We start from the raw sequence: 12657 nt of genomic DNA, 5'->3' as shown, positions 1-12657 counted from the left end.
CAATTGTATGTTGCATTTTCACGAGTACGGAGAAGCAGTGATGTGAAAGTGCAGGTTATGAATACTGCCCTTCAAGGAAGACTGATTGAGCACAGCGATAAGGTGTTTAGCAGAGACGTTGTGTATCGAGAGGTTTTAGAACAGTAAGACGATGGAGATTAAGGATGTGGCAAAGAAGATGAAGGATAAGGTGATGGAGAAGAATGATGGGAGTGGTTGGTGTTTGCCGGGGGTGACAGTGGGGAGTTTTTAACACCTTAAGTAGCTTGATGAAGGATGTGGCGATGAAGATGAAGGATGAGGTGATGGAAGAAAATGATGAGGTGGTGACATGTGGACAAAACCATGTTAAAAAAGGGCGCTTACATCGGGAAGTAACGCTCTTCCTCTGAGGAGGCCTGGCCTAGCTCCAAATGCATGACAAGAACCTTTTTAACACCTTAAGTAGCTTGATTTGACTAGAATGCATGAGTATCATGCACGGGTTAACTTGTTTATTTATATAGCGCCACTGATTCCGCAGCGCTGTACAGAGAGACTAGGGTCAATTTTGATACTAGTATGTTTTTTTGGAGTGTGGGAGGAAACCCACGCAAACACGGGGAGAACATACAAACTCCACACAGATAAGGCCATGGTCGTGAATTGAACTCATGACCCCAGCGCTGTGAGGCAGAAGTACTAACCACTGAGCCACCGTGCTGCCCATCATCACATGTCAGACTATTTACAAATGCATTTTACATGTTGAAGCAAATACTGATAACCTTTCCATACAATAAGAGGTAAGTTATATTGTATGAGAAGTACTGGTCTAGAAACGTCAGAAAAGACTGTATAAAGCTGGCTATAAACGCAGAGATAAAGTTACCCAATGTGGATACTACCATGGCTGTTTAAGATTTGATCCATTATCTTGGTAGTTGACTAGAGAGAAAAGTAAGTCTAGTTGACCAATGATACATGGGGCATTTCTTTGACATTATCAGCCGATCTGATGAAGGATGTTTTATGTGGCCATGCCAGATTTGGTCATTACAACTACATTCCTGGATAACCAAATCCTACTCCATCACTGGATAGCTTGGCCCACACTGCTTTGCTATTTGGGCAATTATGAATATTTGCCATCCAAACCCATTTATGGTGTAGGCCAAGTCTAAGTCCTTGGAACTGCCCCCATAAAAGGCAGATGTGCCTATTTGGAGGGCTGCACATCTGGTGCAAAATTTAACAAGCAGAAAAATATCTGGTGACTGGTACTTACCAATCCTAACTCAGTCTACCTCTCTCATTGCTAAATGCACAGCTTTTTCCTCCCAGTTCGCCCTCATAGCAGCTACAGTATCAGTCTATTGACTAATGGTGATATTTCCTGTCCTGCACTGATTGCCTTTAGCCATTTAAAGTTCATTGTAGGACAGGACCGGGGCAGCTTTCAGCAGGAGATAGAACTAGATGATAGCTGTTCAGGAGCCCAGCTGGAGGGGGCTGGTATATGGATCCGTCAGCAGCAGGAGATGCAGATAACTGTTATCTTCTGTGCAATGAATGTATTTGTGGGACTCCCATGCCTGTGGTGCTGACTGAACAGATATAAACCATAATAATGTATTATTAGTTATATGTTATTCAGACATCTATAATGTGCAGTTGTGTGTAGATGACAGGGGATCTTTGAGTCCAAACAGAGGCAACATATTTTATTTGCTTTTTGCTATGGATAGAATGGTGGTCAATGCTTGATACATTGGATTTCTTGAGCCTGTTGCTTTTTAAAAGCAGTTTTTATCCTGCATTCAGGCCAGTATTGTATATGTAGCAGGCTAGCATATTTAATATTTTGTCTTCAGGTGATCTCTTATGAAAACTTAGGTAGATATCTGCATAACATGGATTGCTATGGTTAGGCCACCCATGCTTTACTGTTATTTTTCTTTATTTTATTTTAGTGCGTTCAAGGTTCAGAAAGGGATTTTCTAAGTTGAACCTCATTGGTCAAAAGAAAAGCCGGTGCAGATAATGTTTACTACAAGTCCAATCCTGACAGGTTATGTCAGATGACGGCTTGGTTTAGTTAGAGATAATGGACCTCATGTAGAAAGTTGAATTGTGTCTAAAACATACATATAATATGTGTGCTGCAAAAGTGGTGCTCTTGTGGTGTCATTTTGTGTTGCATAAAACTTGTTACGCCCGTAACTATCGTACCAATAAAGATTGTTTGCTGCGATTGCAGTGGTTCCAAAGCACAATGGGTTTATTCGCAAAGTGTAATCAAAGTTTGGTGCGCATAGGCATTCGCCTGCTAGCACTAGCACAAGCTTCAATCAGAAGGCTCTGGTCTGCAAAGCCAGGACTCAACAATTTATACACTGTACAGTTGTAAAAGGCAGTGACATCACAGAGATAGACAGTTACAGGATTAAAGTCGTCATTCATAGGTTGAAGGGTCTTCACCTCCCAGGAACTCGAGGTGGAATTGGTGTATTTCTCTGGTCTCTGATTTGTTGCTTGAAACTGCCAACTGTCCTTGTTCAGTTTCCCGTCTCTAGACCTGTATAAACTGGTTTTTATGATCCCTGTGAGCTGGCCAATTAGTGTATGAAAAAGTGATATTATTTATTAGTGCAAAGTGCGAACACTATATAAATAATGCCGGAAGCGTTGTCATGCAATTGCGAACAGAATGATAATTTGTAAGGTTGAAACATATTTTAGCGTCTTTAACACTTTATTTTATATAAAAGATTAATAAATGTTAAGCTTAATAAAAGGTTATGAAAATAATTTATGTTGCGTATTGATCGCAGCGCAACTGATTGTTGTGTACAGAGAATACAGATTACCACCAATTATTAAATTATTAAACTTTAACAAACTTTAGCAAAGAAAATGGACTTACATCTACCTCTACATGAGGAGTATAGTTTTTTGAGCAGAGCTCCACGGTGAAAGAGTAATCTGAGACTCGTGTAAACTGTACTGCCCAAATCTAGTTGCAGTAAGCAAGGACATGTTATATGTAATGTAACCAACAAAGAGACGGAGGAGTTGGTAGGTACAAGGATTTTCATATACAAGAACAGAATGTATACTTTGGGATTTATGTCTTTGTTTGTTCCTCAACCTAAAAGGCTGTGTTTGGAGATATCATAATATACTGTGTCCACCATATATTCTCTACACTGCAAGTTTTCATGTAAAACATTCAAAATATATAACATTTCTTGACTTTGAGTTTCAGATTTCCTATATAAAGTATTAAGGTATTAGCAGTGCTTGAATTTAACCAGCCTCTGCCTCCTCCTTGAGGAAGGATCAAGTGTCAGTTATGTTTATTCTGAGTTATTTTACCCCTTTTTCAGGATTAAATAGGTGAACTATTAGAGAAATTGCAGAAGTTTAACAGCTGTCTATGGCTAGATGCTGAACAACTGATTGTCATAAGATTAGTAATATAATTCCTCTCATTCTTATGATTAATTTAAGGTATAAACCGAGCCAGGCATGGAACAGTGCATTTATAAAACTTGGGTAGGGGCCCGCCGATGCAGCTGTACCAAAACAAACCTCATACTTTCATTTTGCTAAATACATACAGATTTGCAACAGAACAGTTCTTTAACCATAATGAATGCACAACTAAATGAATGCCACAATTACAAAACGATAGTGATTAATTTGCAATTTAAAGCTTGTATGAAGGCCTGGGGCTAGATTTACTAAACTACAGCTTTGACAAAGTGGAGATGTTGCCTATAGCAACCAATCAGATTCTAGTTATCATTTATTTATTACCTTCTACAAAATGACAGCTAGAATGTGATTGGTTGCTATAGGCAACATCCCCACTTTTTAAAAGCCGCAGTTTAGTAAATCTAGCCCTTGGTGTGGTTACGTAAGTAACCCAAGGTTAAGTAAGTGTACAAAGTGCCTCACTATCTGGGTAAATTATATGACAGTAACGGGATCTTCTTTTTGAGATATTAGTTTACCTTTTAAAACACCATTGCAAATTCAAGACACACTTAATTGTAGTTCTAGCGGGGAACATGGCACTTTATGGATAATTTGAATAGATTTGGATGTTGAATCTTACGTCAATAGTGTTCTTCGGCATTAACTGTATCAACCAGAGAACAGAGATATGTAATACAATTAGAAATTTTGACCAAGAAATGGTTTAAAGGAAGCAACAGCTTGTTTGTTTTTCATTGGTATCTTTGTTAAAGGAAATATAATGTACATAATTTTTACAGAAGAGTCTGCCTCCCACAGCATTCAAGAATTGGTAAATGTCTTGGGCAATAGAGAAACCACTGCGGCTGCAGGATGCGATGGCTTAGGGCCTGGAAGTGACAGGGTGTGGTGAGGCCAGTCCATCTGCTGCCAAGCAGGCCCGGCGCTCCCATTAGGCAACCTTAGGCAGTTGCCTAGGGCGCCGGGACATGCAGGGCGCCGCTGACTAGATTTTCTAAATTTTGCCTAGGGCGCCGTGAACCCTAGCACCGGCGCTGCTGCCAAGGCACCTGCTCTGCTGACTAGCCCTTTTCTTAATTCAGTTTCGCAAATTAAATTCCAAATGTAGCTTCACTGCGAATGCACCGTCCCCAAGCATACTCAGAAGTGCAGAGCTGGTGCATCTTTAAGATAGATAGCATCCACTCTCACCTTGGGGTCCCATTGCAACTAACTTGCTTTAGGGCCCACCTAAGGAAAGTAACACCCTTGGTCTTCAGGGAATTAATATTTATGGGAGAGGTATTCATTTTATGTGGAGGTTTGTGTTTGGGGGAAGAGTAATGTTATGTGTGGGTGGGATATTAATGTTATGTAGTGTGTTGTTTAGAAATGGGGGCTGGTTGGGTATCAGTATAATGTGGTGGCTATTATTAAATCTGGGGACTATTAATGTAATATGGTGTTGATTGGGCTTAATTTATTGTAGGAGGTTTTATTGCAATGTGGGTCTATATAAATAAATGATGATGATGATGATGATGATGATATTAGGGGTCTATTATTTTAATGTCAGGGCTCATTGTGGTAAATAGTCCTAAATATTTAATTTGAACGCTATTCATTTGATATTGGGGCTGATTGAGGGGAATAAACCTCACAAGCATGCACTACAAGTGTTGGCCCCTTTAATCTTATAAATAAATAATTGTGCCTCCTTAGTCTTATAAATAAATAATTGTGCCCCCTTAGTCTTATAAATAGATAATTGTGCCCCCTTAGTCTTATAAATTTATCATTGGTCCCATTTAGTCTTATAGAAAATAATTAATATAATTAATTAATATTGAATAACTAAATAATGAATATGCTCAAATAATTTTGTTTCCGTTCTGCTTGCAATGTGAAATAATGCTGAACATGGAAACTCACTGCCCCGTTCTTTGTCATTTTTCATCAGGAGCACTACTGCATAAATCATAAGCGGCAGACAGAAAAGTTAGACCAGATCATAATTCCTTCAAAGTCAGGACAGTGATCAATGAAGGGAATTTAAACTAATTCAAACACGAGTGTCTCTCTGTTTTATGCAAAAAGATAAAAAATAAATGCGTGTGAACTAGCCATATTATATTTAAAATATAGGAAAATAGAAGAGTTTTCTTTGGAATGCTTTATAACATAGGGGAGGAGCTGATATGCATAATCTATTTTATGGAACTTTATATAAGATTTAACATTGGGGCCATATAAATGATGGAATGCAAAAGTCAAATATACACCCCTAGAGTAACTTTTAAATGTTTTACTCGACACAAAGTTTTATGTGACCACATTAAAGATGTACTTGTCTGTAATTCTAAATATCCATAATTAATGGCAAAATAATATCCATAGTACTCATGGAACAACTGCAGCATGTCCCAGAAAAGTTTTATAAATGTGGACATGCTTTACAGATTGAGCCATCCGTCAGGTACTGTCACCAGAGCCATCCATAGGAATTATGGGCTCCCTGGCAAATTTTGATCCTGTGTCCAAAACCTCAAGCAAGGGTTCCATGGTGTGTACACTAAGGTATGTACTCTATGGTAAGTACTCTATGGTGTGTACTCTGTGGTATGTGTTCTATGGTGTGTACACTATGGTATGTACTCTATGGTAAGTACTCTATGGTATGTATTCTATGGTGTGTACACTATGGTATGAACTCTATGGTAAGTACTCTATGGTATGTATTCTATGGTGTGTACACTATGGTATGTACTCTATGGTAAGTACTCTATGGTATGTATTCTATGGTGTGTACACTATGGTATGAACTCTATGGTAAGTACTCTATGGTATGTATTCTATGGTGTGTACACTATGGTATGTACTCTATGGTAAGTACTCTATGGTATGTATTCTATGGTGTGTACACTATGGTATGTACTCTATGGTGCGTACTCTATGGTATGTATTCTATGGTGTGTACTCTATGGTATGTACACTATGGTATGTACTCTATGGTAAGTACTCTATGGTACGTACTCTATGGTATGTATTCTATGTTATATATTCTATGGTATGTACTCCATGGTATGTACTCATGACTATGAGCTGCATGCAGACTTGGATGAAAAATGTTTTGGTGGTTAATAAAGATTCAGAGATCCCTTGGCTCTGTCCAGCAGACTCTCTGATTGTAGATGAAATGTGCCCCCCACTGGGTGCTCTCCCTCCCATTCACTTTATAATTACTGTGAGCAGAGAGAGAACTTTTATAGGTAATCGCTACATCTGCTTTACTCTGGCAGATATCCACCTGGTGGGTGGCACGCTTTAAACGTGATATTCCTAGTCACTGCAGGTCAGAACATGCATGGGGCTTCAGGTCTTCAGGAGCAGCGTGATTGAATGTCGTCAGTGTTTTTGAATTTATGGACCCCCAGACATGTGTCTCCCCTGTCCCACAATGTGGGCAGCCCTGACTGTCACAGCAGCTAATTAAAAGCTACAATATCTTTACACATTAGTGGTGCTCTGGTGACCTGTTTTCTTTTGATCATGGGGCTATATTCATTTGTCATGGAGCTATGTTCATTGTACATGAGATAGTATTAATGTACTCCTCGTGATTGTATTCATATACTGCACAAGTTAACCCGTGCATGATACTCATGCATTCTAGTCAAATCAAGCTACTTAAGGTGTTAAAAAGGTTCTTGTCATGCATTTGGGCCATAGCCCAGGCCTCAACCACCAACCACTCCCCACTGTCACCCCCGGCAACCACCAACCACTCCCAATTGTCACTTCTCCTTCAAGAAATATATATATATTTTTTTTAAATCTTTATAAACACTTTTAACAATTAACAAATTAAAAACATCTTAGTATACCAAATTTCAGCCCTTTCTGAATTTTTTTTCCACACACACTAAGAATTTAGTAGGTCAGTGTATAACTCTGCCCAGCAGGTGGCGCTGCAGCTTGGTTTTATTTTTTCCATACACACACACTCACAGACAGACAGACTAACACACGCCACTAGACATTTATATTATAGATTACCTTTTGAATTTGTACTCAGTAGTGGAAGTGGGGGTGTATATGATGGTTTGCCATACCGCCACCTCTCCTACTGCCTTCATTGAAAAACTATCAAATTCCAACTTACATTCCTATTACATTTTTCATACCATCAATTCTAAATTTCCATACAGCCACTTCTAAATGTCTACTTAGACCATTGCTTGTACTAATATATCTGCCTTGCGGCTTGGGGTCTTTCTAATATCTGAACAGTAACCCTGTGTGTTCTGGAAATAAAATAGTTAAAGACATCTTCTAATGAGAACTCCACTATATATTGAATATGTGCTGTTCAATGCAACCCTGCTCGAAGGACTGTTAAAAAAAAGTTACTTTTATCAACACTATTATTTCCACACTGCAGTGCTCAGGGAACAGTGCTATTAAGGTTTTAATCTGCACTTCACAAAAAAGCAAAAAAACTTTTGTGAATATTTATAATTCCTCCTGCATCCCACCCCTCGGAGCTCAGTTTCTTTGCTTAATATGCTAATGGCAAAGAGCTCGCTGATGCCAAACACTAAGGTGTAATTTAAATAGCATTAATGACAAATTGTGAGAGTTATAGGCCTATCACTGCCAAGGGGTTAATATTGCAGAGCAAAGTAATAACCGCAGATCATTAAAATTGACATGTGGAGAGAAGAGTCTGTTAAAAGCTAAAGTAATCATGAATAATTCAATGTTATTAGTTCTATTGCTAGTAAAAAAAAAATCACAGACGTTGTTCTACCTTTCAATGTGTATGATTACATTTCTTGTATTATGACTTATTCGAAATGAATCATCCTGCAGAGTCAATAGAGTCCACTTATTTTGCATTAAGCACGTCATCTATTTCTGAACATGGGTTAAGTATGAGTGTATTAGGCAGGATTATTAGTTTTAATATCATTGTGACATCACCCATAGTGAAAGTAGAACATAGTTCAGGTGTCTAGAGAAGTTTGTGAAGTCCTGTGATAAAATAAAAAAAAGGTTAAATTAATTTGATGAGGAGATGAGGTGTTCATTTAATAGGCATATAACACTTATTGCAAGATACAGTATCTCCTGAAGTGAGGAGGATATGCCGGATCAAACTACCCAGAGCTATCCCATGCTATTGTGTAGAGCTGTGTTGGCACAGGTTACACACCGCATGTCAAACACGCATTTTACTGGCATTTTCTTACCTTAGAAGTCTTCCCAAGCGTATAATATTTTTAGTACAAAATAAAAATGTATATTACCAATCCCAACATGACGGTGACTAATAATAAATAATGCATAGTGTGTAGTGCTTTTACAGTGGCTCATTGTATTTCATTCTACTTTGATTGAGCCTTTTCACTATGAAGTGGAATACAGAGCATCACAACAAGGTGCCCTACAGACATGTTCAATGGAGTGTAACCCAGAGTCAGACACAGCACAAGATAAGGATGATGGATGTTAAAAGAAAATTTCCTTTTGGAAGATTCAGCGACCTCTCTCTAAAACAACCTCCAGCTGTACCTTACAACTTGACACATCTGTATAAAAAAGGAAGAATGGGGAAAGGAGAAAAATTTCGCCAAGCTGCGACCTACCTCACTATTAATATTATAAGAAGTTCTTTATTCAACATATAATAATTATAGAGAGAAAAAGAAACAAGAATTGAAGATAGAAGCACTCCAGGGGCTAGATTTACTAAGCTGCGGGTTTGAAAAAGTGGGGATGTTGCCTATAGCAACCAATCAGATTCTAGCTATCATTTTGTAGAAGGTACTAAATTAATGAAAGCTAGAATCTGATTGGTTGCTATAGGCAACATCCCCACTTTTTCAAACCCGCAGCTTAGTAAATCTAGCCACAGGTCTCAAAAGTTTGCCACAAAATACAAAAACAAAACTTTATTGGATAATAATAAAATATAATAATTTGAACCAGAAAGGTATAGGCAAATATATAAAAATAAAGTGTGAACAAAAGTAATAGAAAAGTGCTTAAAATATAAGTGGACCCTGTGGTAGGGCTACTGATAATTCTTATGTGCCCCAAATAAAAGTTACCTAGCCAAAAGACTAAACTCCAAAGCGGATTTTAGTTAACGGAGGACGCCGAATCTCGGGGACAAACTTGCACAGAGCAATTTCTCAATAAGTAGAACAGTGGAGTCAGTGAAGGGTTGAACAGTTCTTGAATTTGATGTGTTGGAAGCAGGATAAATGGGCAAGCTTAAGGATCTGAGCGAGTTTGACCAGGGCCAAATTGTGATGACTAGATGACTGGGTTAGAGCATCTCCAAAACAGCAGACCATGTGGGGTGTTCCCGTTACGCAGTAGTTAGTACCAATCAAAAGTAGTCCCAGGAAGGACATACGGTGAACCAGTAACAGGGTTATGGGCGCCCAAGGCTCATTGATGACCGTGGGGGAAGGCACTACCACTTCTAGTGCCTTCATTGTTAAACCATCAAACTCCATTCACTTACAAGTTCTAGACCGCCACATCTAAATTTCTACTTCGACCACTGTGTATATCTATAATATAAATGTCTAGTGGCGTGTGTTAGTCTGTGTGTGTGTGGAAAAAAATAAAACCAAGCTGCAGCGCCACCTGCTGGGCGGAGTTATACACTGACCTACTAAATTCTTAGTGTGTGTGGAAAAAAAAATTCAGAAAGGGCTGAAATTTGGTATACTAAGATGTTTTTAATTAGTTAATTTAATTAGTTAATTGTTAAAAGTGTTTATAAAGATTTAAAAAAAATATATATATATATATTTCTTGAAGGAGAAGTGACAGTTGGGAGTGGTTGGTGGTTGCCGGGGGTGACAGTGGGGAGTGGTTGGTGGTTGAGGCCTGGGCTATGGCCCAAATGCATGACAAGAACCTTTTTAACACCTTAAGTAGCTTGATTTGACTAGAATGCATGAGTATCATGCACGGGTTAACTTGTATATTTATATAATGATACTGGCAACTTCAAGATGACACTCATAAAGTAATTCTGATATAATTGCTATCTGCTTTATTTGTCAGGATGGCAGACAACTTATGTAAAACAAGCAATTTCTCTTTGGTGATGTCTATCACTAATATAACACAGTTTCACCCACTATTAGATATCCCCTTCCCACAATATATTGTGTTTCCAAAGATCTTAGACCTGGGTATATAAGTGCCCCCTAGTCATTGATATATATATATATTTTCCTCTCTGTTGTATCAATTTGGAACTATGGTGTGTCTGTATAAGAGTCTTGTTCTCTGTTCACTGAAGGGGTCTACAGGAGACTTATTAAAGGACAACATGATCAGCTTATTAGGTAAATATTTTGTTCCAAAAGTGTCTGGCAATATATAATAACAGCTCCCATCTTATCAGGACATATTAGCGTGGTGGACTTTTCATAATGCTGTATAGTAAATTGGGATTAAGGTTAATCTGCCTTGGTACATGCCCCCTGAGCAGAATGCTGGCATTTGTTAATGTTCTTACTGCAAAAGACTGAATTAGTGGCCTATAATAAGCTATAATAAGGGTTACAGTGGCTATAGTTGTATATTATTTTATACATTAAACATAGGTATTGGATCTTTTATCAAGAAATCTGTTACCCAGAAAGTTCCAAAAACCAGAAAAGAAATCTGCAGAAAATCACTGTGATGAGCGCTGCTACACATGATAAGGTGTGGAGGAATGTCTGGGGCAGTGTTTGGGAAGACAGGTCATTGGTAAATGTAAATGATTATGTTTTAGGCAGTGCCGTAACTAGACATTTTAGTGCCCTGGGCGAGACAGGGCACCGGCGCCCCCCATCTAAGTGGGAGTGGCATTTGACAAGTGGGTGTGGCCAACCTAATGTGTGGGTGTGGCTAGCACTTTACTGAAAGAATATATATATATATATATATATATATATATATATATATACATACACACATACACATATACACATATATATACACACACACACACACACACAGTGGTGGGATTCCATTAACCTAGCTTTTTTTATATAGAAAGGAGAAGCCCTATGACATACATTGCTATTTTAATATAGTACACTAAAAAGAGGCAAGATGGGAATATTAGGTCAAGTAACAGAACAGATCTTATAGGTCAGGGGGTAGTAAAGAAAATAAATGTGTGCCTCCTTTAGCACTCACAAGTGCCCACAAGCAAAAAGGATATTTAATTTTGCAGAACACAATTTTTTTTTTTAATTTAGTTTTTTTTCTAAAATACATTTGACCTACTAACTTGCTGGATAAGTTAATAAATAAGCACTTTGGGTACATTCCAGATCGCTTACAGATCAATTGTTTAGTAAAACAATTACTGGATTGTTGTAAAAGGCATTTTGCAAAAAAATACTGGGTTTTGAATATTGAGTGACCTCCTAAGCTGAGTAAAAATACATAGCCTGCCCACACACACATAATATAAATACAATTTTACTTACCTTTCCTGTGTCCTCTGTCCTGTGTCCTGTGTCCTGTGTCCTGTGTCCTGTGTCCTGTGTTCTGCTGCTTCTGCCCCAGCAGTGCTCCTCGCTGAATATGACGTCGGGCGTGATGACGTCACATTCAGTGGGAGCGAGGAGACTGCTGGGAACCGCCGGGAGATCAGGTGACTTCTTTTTTTTTCTTTTTTTTTTTTCTTCCCCTTTTGTATTAACTTTATTGACTTTTTTTTTTTTTTTTTTTTTACTATGCCGGCGGGTAGGGGAAGGTAGCGGGCGGCTGCTGCGCCCTCTTGGGCTTGCGCTCGGGGCGACGGCACCGCCCGCACCACCCTAGTTACGGCTCTGGTTTTAGGCACCATATGCTCAAAATGATGCAACAGCACTTATCCAGAAAATTGTAGGTCTCAGTCATTCCGGATAATAGATCCAACCTATTATATAATCTTATTAATTATATTTTGACTCAGGCATCATTTTGGTTGCTGCCTCATATAAAAGGATAGTTCGGTTTCACCCCTGAATATAGGCAAGGTTGAATTTAAGTGTTTTGCCTCTGTAGTGCTTGGTGATCCCAATTCAGTTCCGGCACTATCAGTCGATCCTAGGCATTAGCTTAAAATGTCATTGGGCACTTTGGGCCTCATTTACAGTTGGACGCAGAGTCCATTTCAGGCGCCTC

The sequence above is a fragment of the Mixophyes fleayi genome, chromosome 10, assembly GCF_038048845.1.
Source record: "Mixophyes fleayi isolate aMixFle1 chromosome 10, aMixFle1.hap1, whole genome shotgun sequence".
In the NCBI taxonomy this organism is placed as follows: Eukaryota; Metazoa; Chordata; class Amphibia; order Anura; family Limnodynastidae; genus Mixophyes; species Mixophyes fleayi.
This window is presented reverse-complemented; position numbering follows the sequence as displayed.